The 12,487-nt window shown below is 35.2% G+C and overlaps 1 non-coding gene across 1 annotated transcript; it reads left to right on the top strand.

Moving 5' to 3' along the window:
* The first annotated feature begins 398 nt into the window (after positions 1 to 398).
* Positions 399 to 502, top strand: LOC111539804. Its single transcript, XR_002730789.1, has one exon. It is a non-coding gene; the product is annotated as a U6 spliceosomal RNA (small nuclear RNA).
* The last annotated feature ends 11,985 nt before the right edge of the window (positions 503 to 12,487 follow it).

The raw sequence follows: 12,487 nt of genomic DNA, 5'->3' as shown, positions 1-12,487 counted from the left end.
GAAGAGTACTGGGTTACAATTCTGGTTATTAAGTAGTAGTGTAGTTGGAGACACTGCTTATAATTTGTGTGTGTGTGTGTATGTAATAAAACCAGAAATGCAGAATACCTTAAAATAAAAACATCTTTCTCTTGCTCTATCTTTACAACTACCTAGTCCCTGTTCCAAAGGTAATTCCTTGTTGTTTTTTCAAAAATTTTCCTTCTTATAGAGGTAACATTCATAACTTTTCCAAGGCACTAATATAACTTTTGATCTACATATAGGTATTACCATTTCCTATCTGTTGAAGGTAAATATTAAACCCATTTATAGGACCCTTACTTTTAATCTTCCTCTCCATTATTAGATTTTCAGTTGCTTATCATTGTTATTAAACAATTTTTAAAAAATCTTCAGTGCTCATTTCAGCATCACATACCGTGAAATTGAAATAATACAGAGATTAGCATGACCCTTGCTCAAGGATGGCATGTACATTTGGGAAGTGTTTCAAATTTATGAGGAATTTGGAAAGTGTTTCAAATTTATTCAGCCTTTAAAAAAAGAGTGAAATTTTTACACATGCTGCAACATGAATGAAACTTGAAGGCATTAGGATAAGTGAAATAAATCAGATACATAAGAACAAATATTATATGATTCTACTTATACCTAAAGTAGACAAATTCATAGAGACAAAAGTAGAATAGTGTTTGCTAGGAACTGTGGGGAGAGGTGAATAGGAAGTTGTCGTTTAATGATTATAGAGTTTTAGTTTGGGAAGATAAAGGTTCTGGAGATGAATTGTAGAGAAAGCTGCGCAACAATTTTGAATGAACTTAATGCCACCTAACCACAAACTTAAAAATGGTCAAAATTGTACATTTTATGTTATTTATAGATATTATACATGTAGCATATAATTTAGCTCTTACCCATGTCTTTTGCTTTACTCTTTGTAAAATTAACATGTTTCTCCATATTTTTTTCAATTTTCACTCGTTATACTAGATCTCCATGCACATATTTTTTAATAAAGTTATGTAGAAACAATAGATGCAGACATTTTTGGGTGCTGTTACCAAATAATTTTTCCTTCTCTCTTATATGCGCATGTGGTGATTGAGCTTTCTGGACCTTGTGCATTTGATGCAGGCAGGTGACCACCTTTGGCAAATGAATTGAAGAACAGGAAATAGAGTCACGATCAGATCTGGGCATTTATGGGCAAAGTTATAATTCCTCTGCCACAGCAACTGGCAAAGTTTGAGATGGGTTTTTTTTTTTTGTATGTTTGAAATTGCCTAATGATATTTTTAGGAGTAGGAGATTTGTTTGTTTGATTTTTTTTTCCATCTATGATTTTTGTGTAATTGAGGTCCTCTTTAAATAGAAAAACTCATGTATTTTTTCTGATATGCAAATCTTTCCTGTATTTTGTTTTGCTTATTTCCTCCTTTCTATTTTCCGCTTTCTTCTCCCAGACCTCATATTTATTAGATGTTGTCTATGTCAGGTTTTCTTTTACCCATTGTATATTTTGTCATATTTTCTGCCTCATTGTCCATTTTCCTCTATGTTCATATTGAGCTCTTTCACTTTGTTTTATTGATTTTTTTTTTTGTGGTATCTTTCAAATCTCTCTGAAAAGAATAATTAGATTTTCTTTTTGAGCTTCTTCTCCTTCATAAGTTATTTCCATTTTCACAATAATTGTTTTATGTACTTATTTTCTCAATTTGATGCTGCTTTTTTATATTCCTGAGTGATTATAGGCTATTTTTAGCATATTTAAAACAAGAGGTATTGGCTGACTTTTCCAGGTAGTGAACTAAATGCTCTCTACTGTTGTGTAGGCAAGCTTGTTTTCCCCACAATATTTCTTCTTCAGTCAGGAATCTGACCTGGCCAACTAGGCATATAAATCACTAAGATGCCAGGCTTTTAATAAGGGATTGCCAAAGCAGGAAGAAATTTATTCTGTGATGCCAGCACTAACTAGTGCTTCTAGTCCAACCCAATCAATACATTACGTTTTGTAAATGAAGAGGTCATTATTTGTGCTATAATGATTATTGTCATTTTGCTTGGTTTTATTTTGGTTAGAATCAATGTGAACATTTTTGTATCCTTATTATATCCAGGAATGTGGGAGAGAGAAGAGAGGAGCAGAGAGTTGATTGGCTTCTTGTCCCAGGGACAGAATTTTAATCCGACCCTCTTCTCTCCCCTACCAATTTTGCACCCCTTTTGTAATTCCACCCTCCATGACTACCAATTTTTCCCAAAGCCCTTTGGGGTTTGCTTGAAAGATTAGCTCCCTCTTTTCCTGCCATTCCTTTCTATGTTAATTTTTGACTGTAGATTCCTCAACCATCTTTGTTCAAATGTATCATTCCCATTCATTTTCTAATCTCTCAATAGTGCTTCAAAATCTGATATTGGATAATGATTCTTCTCCCATTCTCTTTGCTGGTCAGGTTTATGGAACAGAAAAAATTCTGTTTTTATTCTCCCACATTTTAGAGAAATAGAGGCAAATGCAGGTACTTTATCACCATATTCAATCAGAGATCGTGTTATGTACTTGGAAAATTAAGAAATACATCACACTTTTTGTATCTGCAGTGGTACACAGTATGTCTTCAGTGAGAGCCACAAGCGTTAAGTTTGAACAGGTAGAATGCAAGGAGGCATTATTAGTGTTACCCAGAAACAAAGTACATCATGATAGTTTTAAGAGTTTTTAAGCCATTTGATAATAAAGTAGTAGGAAAATGAGAAACAAATGAAAGCCAGGATTTCAGTCAATAGCCCTTTCTCTTGCTTTGTCTTTTTTTTTTTTTTTTTTCTTTTTTGACTGGGTCTCAGGACAAAATTGCACATGACCATCCCCAAATTCCATTATTAAACTAGCAGTTCTTCTAAATGTAACTAATTGCAATGACTTAGTGGAATTGAAAATAAAAAATAATGATAGTAGTGAGTATCAGAAAAACTAAAACATTTTACTAGGTTTTCCATTTGCATTTTAGATGTTGTTTCTCAAGAAATCTCAAATTCAGGTTTTATTTTTGTAATTTCCTGCTTCTATAAATATTTCCCCAGTCATTTTCCTCAGTTCTTATAAGAATACATATGGTGCTCCTGAAAAATATTTTCACAAGTACTTGTGGGTGATTTATTGGTGCTTAAATCCATCCTATGTTTGGTGTATAAAATCGTGTCTACTCAAAATATTCAGTGTTGACAGCAACATGGTTTTCAAAATCTATCCAGGCCTCCCTTCTGTCCATCTGCTTTTATTAACTTCCCTTTGCTCTTGTCCTTCTTAAATTTCCGGGATTTCAGTGATGTAGTCCAGTTCCTGGTATATATCACTCATTCCCCCTGCTTCTGATATCCCATTTGGATCATGGTCTCATTTATATCAGCCATGACTGTCTTATTCAAAGTTATATGTCCAAGCCTCCTTTGACTCCACATTTCTTAACATTTTTCCCAAACATAAGACTGATGGTTAGAGTCCTATAGGGATGAGAAGAAGAAACAAATGGCATTTCTCCAGCTGTATCTCTGTGCATCAAGCCAGAGCCAAATTTTACATTACATTGAGGGAGAAGAATTGTTGGTCAAGCTAAAGTAGTTGTAATGCAAGGTGTGTGAAGTGCTAGAGAATACTGGAGCATGAAAACATCTGCTGGGAAAAAAAATCAACTGAAAATGGTGGAGGTGATTAAAAGAGACAGAGGCTAGTGTTCACAGCTGGGCTTTTGGGCAGGGAGATACTTCATAAAATAGAATATTTGAATTTGAAATTTGAGTTTCATCCCACTTATTACCCATTGAAATCAAATATGAATGATTCATGTATTTACCAAGAATGCTTGGAATGCTTTGTGCTAAATACGATGGAAAATTCAATGGCAACTAAGGTACTACCTTAGAAGAAACCTGGCAAATGGCAGAGGAGTGAGAGGTGAGTTTACATTTGATGCAGAAAGGGAAAAGAAGAAAGATGTGTCAATGTTTTGTAAGTGGCAGCATAAGTACTTTTGGACTAGAAGGATACCCTGTGACTGTGGCTGTAGATAGAAAAAAGAAGAATTTTAAACCCTGGTATTGGAGCCCATATAATCAAGGCAACCCTCAATACCTCTGAGGAGCACACAGGAGAAGAAAGATGACAAGGACAACTTTCCAATAAGCTCTATCATGGTCCATGGCAGGGGATAAGAAAGAGTTTCCATTTATTGGAAGTGCTGAGGGTAGCTAGAAAATAAATTCCTATTAATAACACTTGTTTGTTTGTCAAATAAGAACACTTACTTAATAAAAGTATTTTTAATTAGGCCATCTGGTAAGTTATCTTGCATAATTATAAGTCCAAATCTTTCCATTGATGTTCTCCCAGAATAGTTTGAAGATACTGTTCTATTCCTTAAGTCGTCTTTAAAAATTAACAAGAGCCATAAATCACTGCTGATCCTTTGGCTCAGTTCTGGACGTTTCCTTAGACAACAATGCCATTAAAAATTTCTATTCATTAATGTGTTGGGTTATACACCTACAGTGAATTTCATTTATAATAGAGTCTTCCACTTAGGCATCTTGCCAAGGGAAAGGTCATTCTGTGAACGTTGCTTATGTTCATAGAGAGAACACCCCATGCTCCCATTATACATGGCTGAGTTATTCTACTCAGAAGAACTGTTGCTTTCTCCTTTGTTATGTCTTCAATGTTCTAACAATTTGGAAATGTCTTCATTTCTAGCTTCCAAGTGCACAGAGTAAGAGAAGAAAATGTCTCATACAATGATAGTGTGCAACACAGGGTACAAAGCTCACAAGGTCAATTGCCTCACCAGGCAAGGACAATTGGTACCAACTTGGTTTCTGAATTGTGAGGTTGTGTGAATTGTGAGGGAGGGTAAGACTCTACATCTATGGCTGTTATACTGAGCACTGAACAACATTTAAGTGTGACATTCACAAAGACTACAGTGAATGAGACTCTGAAATCCTCTGGAGGCCTTATAGACCCTCTGTTCTTTGGCCACAATGAGCAAAAGTAGACACTGAGGTTGTTTAGGGAAAAACAGAATTCCATTGCCACATAGAACAGAAAGTTGCATTGAGTTTTCAGGGTATGCTATATTAGTAACCTTAGTATGCCTATAGGAAAAATAGAAAAGAATATTTACAATTGAAATGTTGGTCTCATCTTATCCATTGAAATCAAACATAAATGATTCATTAATTTATCAGAGACACAATAGGCTCACATTATGTACAACGCATTATGCTAAATGTTATGGAAAATTCAATGATGAGTAAGACGGTACCCTCAAAGGAACCTGGGATCTGGCAGAAATTAGAGTTAAATAAGCATTTGACGGAGTGACTGAAGAACGGAAGAAGGGCACTGTGATTTGAACATGGAGGTATCTAGCCTTAAAATTACAAAAAAAAAAAAAAAAACCAAAAAACATAAATTTTGTAATATAGACCATATATGACGTATACCAGCAGAATAATTTATGATAAATATCTTCGCAGGCACAGAACACTCAGATGTATTTAAATATGTCTGCTTTTATGCCTTTAGATATGATATTGTGTAGCTGTAGACAGATAATAGAAACCAAAGTATAAATTAAAGAAAATATAAATGGGGAACAAAATACATGGTTGAAATGTAAAGAGATTATGATGAGAAAATAAAAAAAGGATGAGTGGATAGAGACCAAGAGAAAAGAAAAAAGAGAGAGAAAGAGAAAAGGAAAGAACGACAGAAGGAGGGAGGGAGAAAGAGAGAAAGAAAAACCGAACACCCGGGGTAGATAATAAAAGAGACCAGTTTTAATCTTAGTGATATATCCATGAACATGAAAAACAATTGATGATTTACTAAATGTAATTGTATTTAATTTTTTAGCATCAAATACAAAGATGTTTGCTTGGACTTAAAGTAATTTCAATCTCTGTATTGCCAATGAAGCGTTTATATTGTATATGAGATAACTTTCAGCCTAGGACTTCTTTGTGCATTTTTAATGTTATGGTGACAATTCTATCAATGTCTCCATGAAGCTATTAGTTTTCTTTCAAAATAAAAAAAAAATTGGAAGACAGAATCCTGACTCTTCTTCCGATTTCCAGAAAATTGCCCTTGTTCTAATTCATAATATATAAAACCAGATATCAAGTTTTCTTAACTATATTCATGAAATCTTTTGCATATCAGGCAAAAATAATAAAGTTTGATAAAATGAAATTACAAATCATTCTTTAATTGGCATATAAACTTCCCCTCTCATCCTTCAGTCTTCTCTTAAGGAAAGCTCCAGAATTTGATTCAATCTGGAATCATGTTCCGCTACACTAGCTCCCAGATCTAGCCAATTATCTACGAAGGTTTCTTCTTGGATGCCCTCAGTTAGCTCTGTTCATTCAATGGAAAACTTGTGGTACTGAATTCATTCTAAATGACAGGCAGAAAAATCTGTACTACTTGAATGGCAACTTAAATACACAATGCAAGGTATTTGATTTAACTTAATTTAATTTAGCTGCCAAAGCCCCAACAAAGATGCTCAGTGTTTCATGTGGAGTTTATGTGATATATACAGGCGGGTGTGTGTGCGAGTGTGTGTGAGAGACAGAGACCACACAATTTTCTTATGCCTTTGTAATGTTATTTATTTTTGTTGTTCTCTTTTTGAAAAGTAAGAAAAAAAGCATGTTAATCTGTATGAAGTTGTAAAGTATAATAGAAACTATATTATAACTTAGATCACATAATTTCCAAAAATTTTAAGTAGTTATCTTATGCTGTATTCAGAATTCTGTCTCGACTGTGCTTAGACTACCTATCTACTAAGCACAGAATCACAACAAATTGAAATAACGATTGTCTCTGGTGTGCTCTGTACCATAGAGATTCAATCAATCAAATGTCTAATAAAATATGCTCATTTCCAATATGCCCAGAACTGTGCCAGATATGATAGAACATATGAAATCATAGGACATAATTCCAACCTTCGAAAGTTTTCCAAGGTTGACAGTTACCTTCTTGGGAAACTCAACAAGTCTTTATAAGGAAACATAACTTTAAAATGAAAATACGAGAATGAACAAGAGTGCTTAGGAGTTAAGAAAGAGAACATAAGTGAAGGAAGTATAAAGGACATAAGAGGTGAAACATCCAGCAGTTTAAGGTAGTTGATTTCCCTCTGGAAGGAAACATCCTCAGTATTAAAACTGCAAAATGGATGGCAGACAATGGGTAAAGGCTCTTATTTAGTAGGAAACATGAATGTGGTGGTAAAGATTTGAGGACGGTTAGAAAAATGTGCAGTAAAAGGTAGAAGGTATTAAAATAGTCAAAAATGTACCTCAGACTGAAACAGCGTTTCTTCCTAAAATAAAATCCCAGAGAATTTCAATTAACTTTATTTCAACATAATCTCTTAGGAATTAGGCTGAGACATAATGTTGACATTCACAAGTAATTTATTTGATGACATTTTAGAGCAGCTTACAGCACCCTTCCCTTCACCTGCCCTGCCTTACCTCACAGATGGGTGGGAGGTGGTGAGAATATGGTGCCATATAGGTAACCATTGTACATAGCTTGCAAATATGTGGGGGAACAGTATGTCGGAAAAGCCAAACCATAAAAAAAAATTCTTAAAATGTAAGTTTTAGAGCAATTCACCTCTTCACCAATAGGATGGATATATAGGAAACCAGAGGAAAGAAAATATATTTGCAGTAGAAGTAGCAGACAGTTAAAAGATGCCTTGTTATTTCCCAAATATATTAGCAATGAATATTTAGAGAATACCTGGGCTGTTAATGTGAATATAGCCACCAACAGCACCCAGCTGCTATGGATGTGGCACTAACATTACAACAGTATAAGTGAAGATAGGACAATAAGTTTAATAGGATTGTCTTTATCATGAACAATTTGAGTTGGCTTCAGGAATTAAACCTCGATTTATATATACATTTCATCCTATAATTCCATACTAAGAAGTGGAGCAGCAGCATCTTTCAAAATAGTAAAACTGAAGATTCTTCTCATGGTTTTTCATGCATCTGTAGTACTGATGTTAGAATTTAGCTGCAGACTGGCGTATATTGTTTCTTGTCTGTTTTATATTGATGGGCCAGCCATAGTCTGTTCTGAGTGTGCATCTGGGAATATGTACAAATTTTAAATTAGAATTGGCCCCTATCCTTAAGAAACGTATAATCTGGTAAATAAGATCAGATAAACGTGAAAAACAAATAAACAACTATGTCATTACAATTGTATTCTCGTCACTTAGAATTTGCATTAACCTGTCACACGTAATAGATGAATGGTGTTTTAGATCAGAAAACGTTACTGATTACAAAGAGGACATGCTTAGCTTTTTGTACACCCTCTAATTTGCCCATATAGAAATGATCATATAGGTTTCTTGCTTTCTGCAGGATCAGTTTTCTACCAAGAGATCTGCATTCAATATGTACAAAACTACCTTTAAAAATTTTAGCTACCTTTAATTTTCTCTTATCCGTGAAGGCTTTTAACCAAAAGAGTACTATCTGGGAGTTATTGAATATGTGTTGAGGAACTAAGCAAAGCCCCGTGGAAGTGGCAAGGTTTCACAGGTGGTTATGTTGCCACTCATATGCTGAGTGTCTCAGTCTAAATACTGTTGGGTTGGTGAGCATTCTTCAAGAACAAACAGCATTTCAAATCTTCACAATAACATGTAAGTGTGTCAGGCACAAAGCCAAATTTTGGGCTTTGAATGTCAGGTGCTTAACATATATTTATTTGTTCAATAAATAAGCCAGGGCATTCAGCATTTCCTATCAAACAGGACTTACTGTGCCATATTCAAAGTGGAATTTCTCTGCTGGTCCACATATCATTCCTCTTACTCACTCCTTTCTATATTGATTTAAATATTGGTTTTGAAGACTACAACTTTATCTCATTTAGGTAAAATTTTACTGGCTGTTCCTTTTTCTTCTGCCAGCTCCCTTTTTTTCTGAGTGATAATCCTTGTCCCTATGTATAGTCAACTAAAGATAGCTGCTCTTCCCTACAGAGGATTGTGATTTCTGACTAGTAACAAACAGCTGGGTTGATTTCATACCTTTGCTATTGTGAGAACTGCTGTGATAAACATACAAGTGCATGTGTGTTTTGAGAAAATGATTTATTTTCCTTTAGGTATATACACAGAAATGAGATTGCCGGGTACAATAGTAGTTCTGTTTTACGTTCTTTAGATATCTCCAAACTACTTTCCACAGTAGGTAAACTAATTTACCTTGCCACTAATAGTGTATAAGTGTTCCCTTTTCTCAGCAGCCTTGCCAGCATCTGTTATTTTTGACTTTTAAAGAAAATGTGGTACTTGTAAACCATGGAATACTACACACCCATAAAAGAAGGAAATCATGACCTTTGCAGCCATATGGATGCAGCTGGATGCCAATATCCCAAGTGAATTAATGAAGTAATAGAAAATCAAATACCGCATGTTCTCACTTATAAGTGACAGCTAAAAATTGGGTAGACATGGATATAAAGATATGAGCAATAAACATTGGAGACCACTGGAGGTGGGAAAGAGGGAAGGAGGCAAGGCCTGAAAAATCTGTTGGGTAGGTTTTTCATGGTACCTATTTGTTACTATGCTCACTAACTTGGTGACAGGATAATTTATAATCCAAACCTCAGCATCACACAATATACCCATGTAATAAACCTGCACGTGTACCTTCTGCATCTAAAATAACAGTTGAAATTATAAACAAAGAAACAAACAAAAAACCCAACTGGTGCAGATGAGCATCTTCCACACCACAGTCCTAACTCTCTGTAGTTAGTGATTAGTGAAAGACTGAAAGACAGAAATTGAGTCATGGCCTCCAAGCTCTGCTAGCAATTCCTACAACATGTCCACTCTGGGCAACACAAAACAGCTAAGTTTCACTTAAAAGCCAAGAAACCCTCTTGATATTTGAGCTTGTGATGCTAGCTGTTCAGGTATATTTAACATTTTATTTATTTGTTGAGCTTTTTTGTTAACTACGAATTGTAACTTCTTTTTATATGAAAGTCATTTTCTTTAGGTACCATTGTAAAGCACACCTTCAGTGCATGCAATAGTCTTCTTTCCACAGGCATACCTTGAAATATAATTGGAAGTAAGAACTTACATATGGACTGTTAGAAAACATATATGGTGGTGAAAATTATAAACCAGCATTCATGAAATGAATAAAATGGTAGTTTTTTTAGATTATATATATATATATATGAAGCAAGTTTCCCAATGCTACAAATGGTTATGAAGTGTGTCTAAAGGTAACATTTCAATGTGTATAAAAGAGACTAGATTAATTTGTTGTTGTTTTTTTCTCATTTATTTAGCAACTCAAACCTGGTTACTGAGCACCTACTTTGTGATGGTCATTGTATTTAGAGCTAATTATTACGGGCAATTTTTTTTTCTTTTTCTTGAGATGGAGTTTCGCTCTTATCGCCCAGGCTAGAGTGCAATGGTGTGATCTTGGCTCATTGCAACCTCCGCCTCCCAGGTTCAAGTGATTCTCCTGCCTCAACTTCCTGAGTAGCTGGGATCACAGGCATGTGCCACCATGCCTGACTAATTTTGTATTTTATTTCTTAGTAGAGACGAGGTTTATCCATGTTTTTCAGGCTAGTCTCGAACTCCCGACCTCAGGTGATCCACCCACCTCAGCCTCCCAGAGTCCTGGGATTACAGGCGTGAGCCACTGTGCCCCAGCTTGTTTTTATATGATGTCAAATTTGTCAGGTGCCATTGTAAAGCACAGCTTTCCTGCATGAAAGGTGCAGAAATTCTTTCTAATCATATACATAGAACTGGCAATATTTTAAAATAATGAAATACTAAACACAACCATAAAGTGTAGAATTCCCACATGGCAATGGTGGCTAGAGAGGGCAATTAAGAGGGTTAAATCATGGTAGTAGTCAGCACTTGATAGTAAAAGACGTAAGTTCAAGATGGCAGAATCACCTTCTCTGATTATTAATAAATAAATATTGACGCTAATTTAGCACTTTCCATCTTCAAAGCACTTTGCAATTATTAATTAGTCCTCTTAGGACTATTTGAAATATAATTTATGAAGTTTGCATTTAAATTGAATTTTCATGATGGTATTTCTTGGCTTCAAGTATGAGAGCTTTTTTTTTTTTTTTTCTTTTTTTTCTGAATACTCTCAGATTTTTTGTCAGAATTCAAGGTAATAAGATGAATGTAGCTATATGGACATTCCAGAAAAGGTAATCTCAGGACCTTGAGTAGAGAGGTAGAAGGAGCTACATTTGCACATTTCTATAGCCATGGACCAAGATCTTGATTCTTCTCCAGTCAAGTGGAGGCACTTTTATGCTGTCCAGTGAACCCCACTTTTGCACCAAGCAGGCTGACATCTCTTTCACACTGCAGCCATCCTCTTTTGTCTGGATTCCTATGCATCTCAGTTTCATATTTTTTTAACAAGAAGTTTATTTCTAAAACCCTAATATTCTTGTTTTCATTCAATAAATGTTCATTAAATAACTCAATAGAAAATTAAAAATTAAAAACGTGGACCCTTACTTCATAGCTCATGACTAGCAAAAGGACCAATGATTGATTACATGAGTATAACACAGTAAAAAATCATTTTTTAAATAGACATTTTTAAAGCACTTTCAGGTTTATGAATAAATGGAATAAAGGTGCGGAGACTTCCCATATACCTTTATCAACCCACTACTTGGAGTTTCCCCTATTATTAACATCTTACATTAGTATATGCATTTGTTAGAATTGATGAGCCAATATCGATACATTACCATTAATTAAAGTCTATAGTTTACATCAGGGTTCACTTTCTATGCTGTACATTGTATGTGTTTTGACAGATGTGTAATGACGTGCATCTAGCATGATAGTTTCACACAGAATAATTTCTCTTTGTAATAATTTCCTGTGAGGTGGCTAATTAGAGTTTGATTTCTATGCCAACTCAACATCATCCCAGACGTAGCTGCACTGCAAGGAGGCTGTGTCCCTTTGGTGATTTCCTGTACAAATACTCACCTATCCTCTCAGCTTCATTGGGCAGAGCGTCTCTGTCTCAGGGGAAATGCATTTCAATCAATCTGACTTGAAGATAAGACCAGGGACTAAGGGTTGGTGATGAAAAGAGAACATTTGCAATTTAATTCAGTTTGACTCAAAAGAGGCCTTCCCAAATATATGTGCCTGTCATGCAACTTGTCCAATTAGGGAGCATGCAGGAACATTCTTTTTGTTAGCCATACCTGTATCCTCCCTCACTTCAGGACTATCCAGGACCATCTCAGGACCAGAGCCGCATCTCCCCAACCTGTGAAGCTAAAAATAGCCCTAATTGTCAGGGGAGAATCACCTCTGTATTTTGAAATGGC

The sequence above is a fragment of the Piliocolobus tephrosceles genome, chromosome 18 (genome assembly GCF_002776525.5).
Source record: "Piliocolobus tephrosceles isolate RC106 chromosome 18, ASM277652v3, whole genome shotgun sequence".
Taxonomy (NCBI): Eukaryota; Metazoa; Chordata; class Mammalia; order Primates; family Cercopithecidae; genus Piliocolobus; species Piliocolobus tephrosceles.
This window is presented reverse-complemented; position numbering and strand designations above follow the sequence as displayed.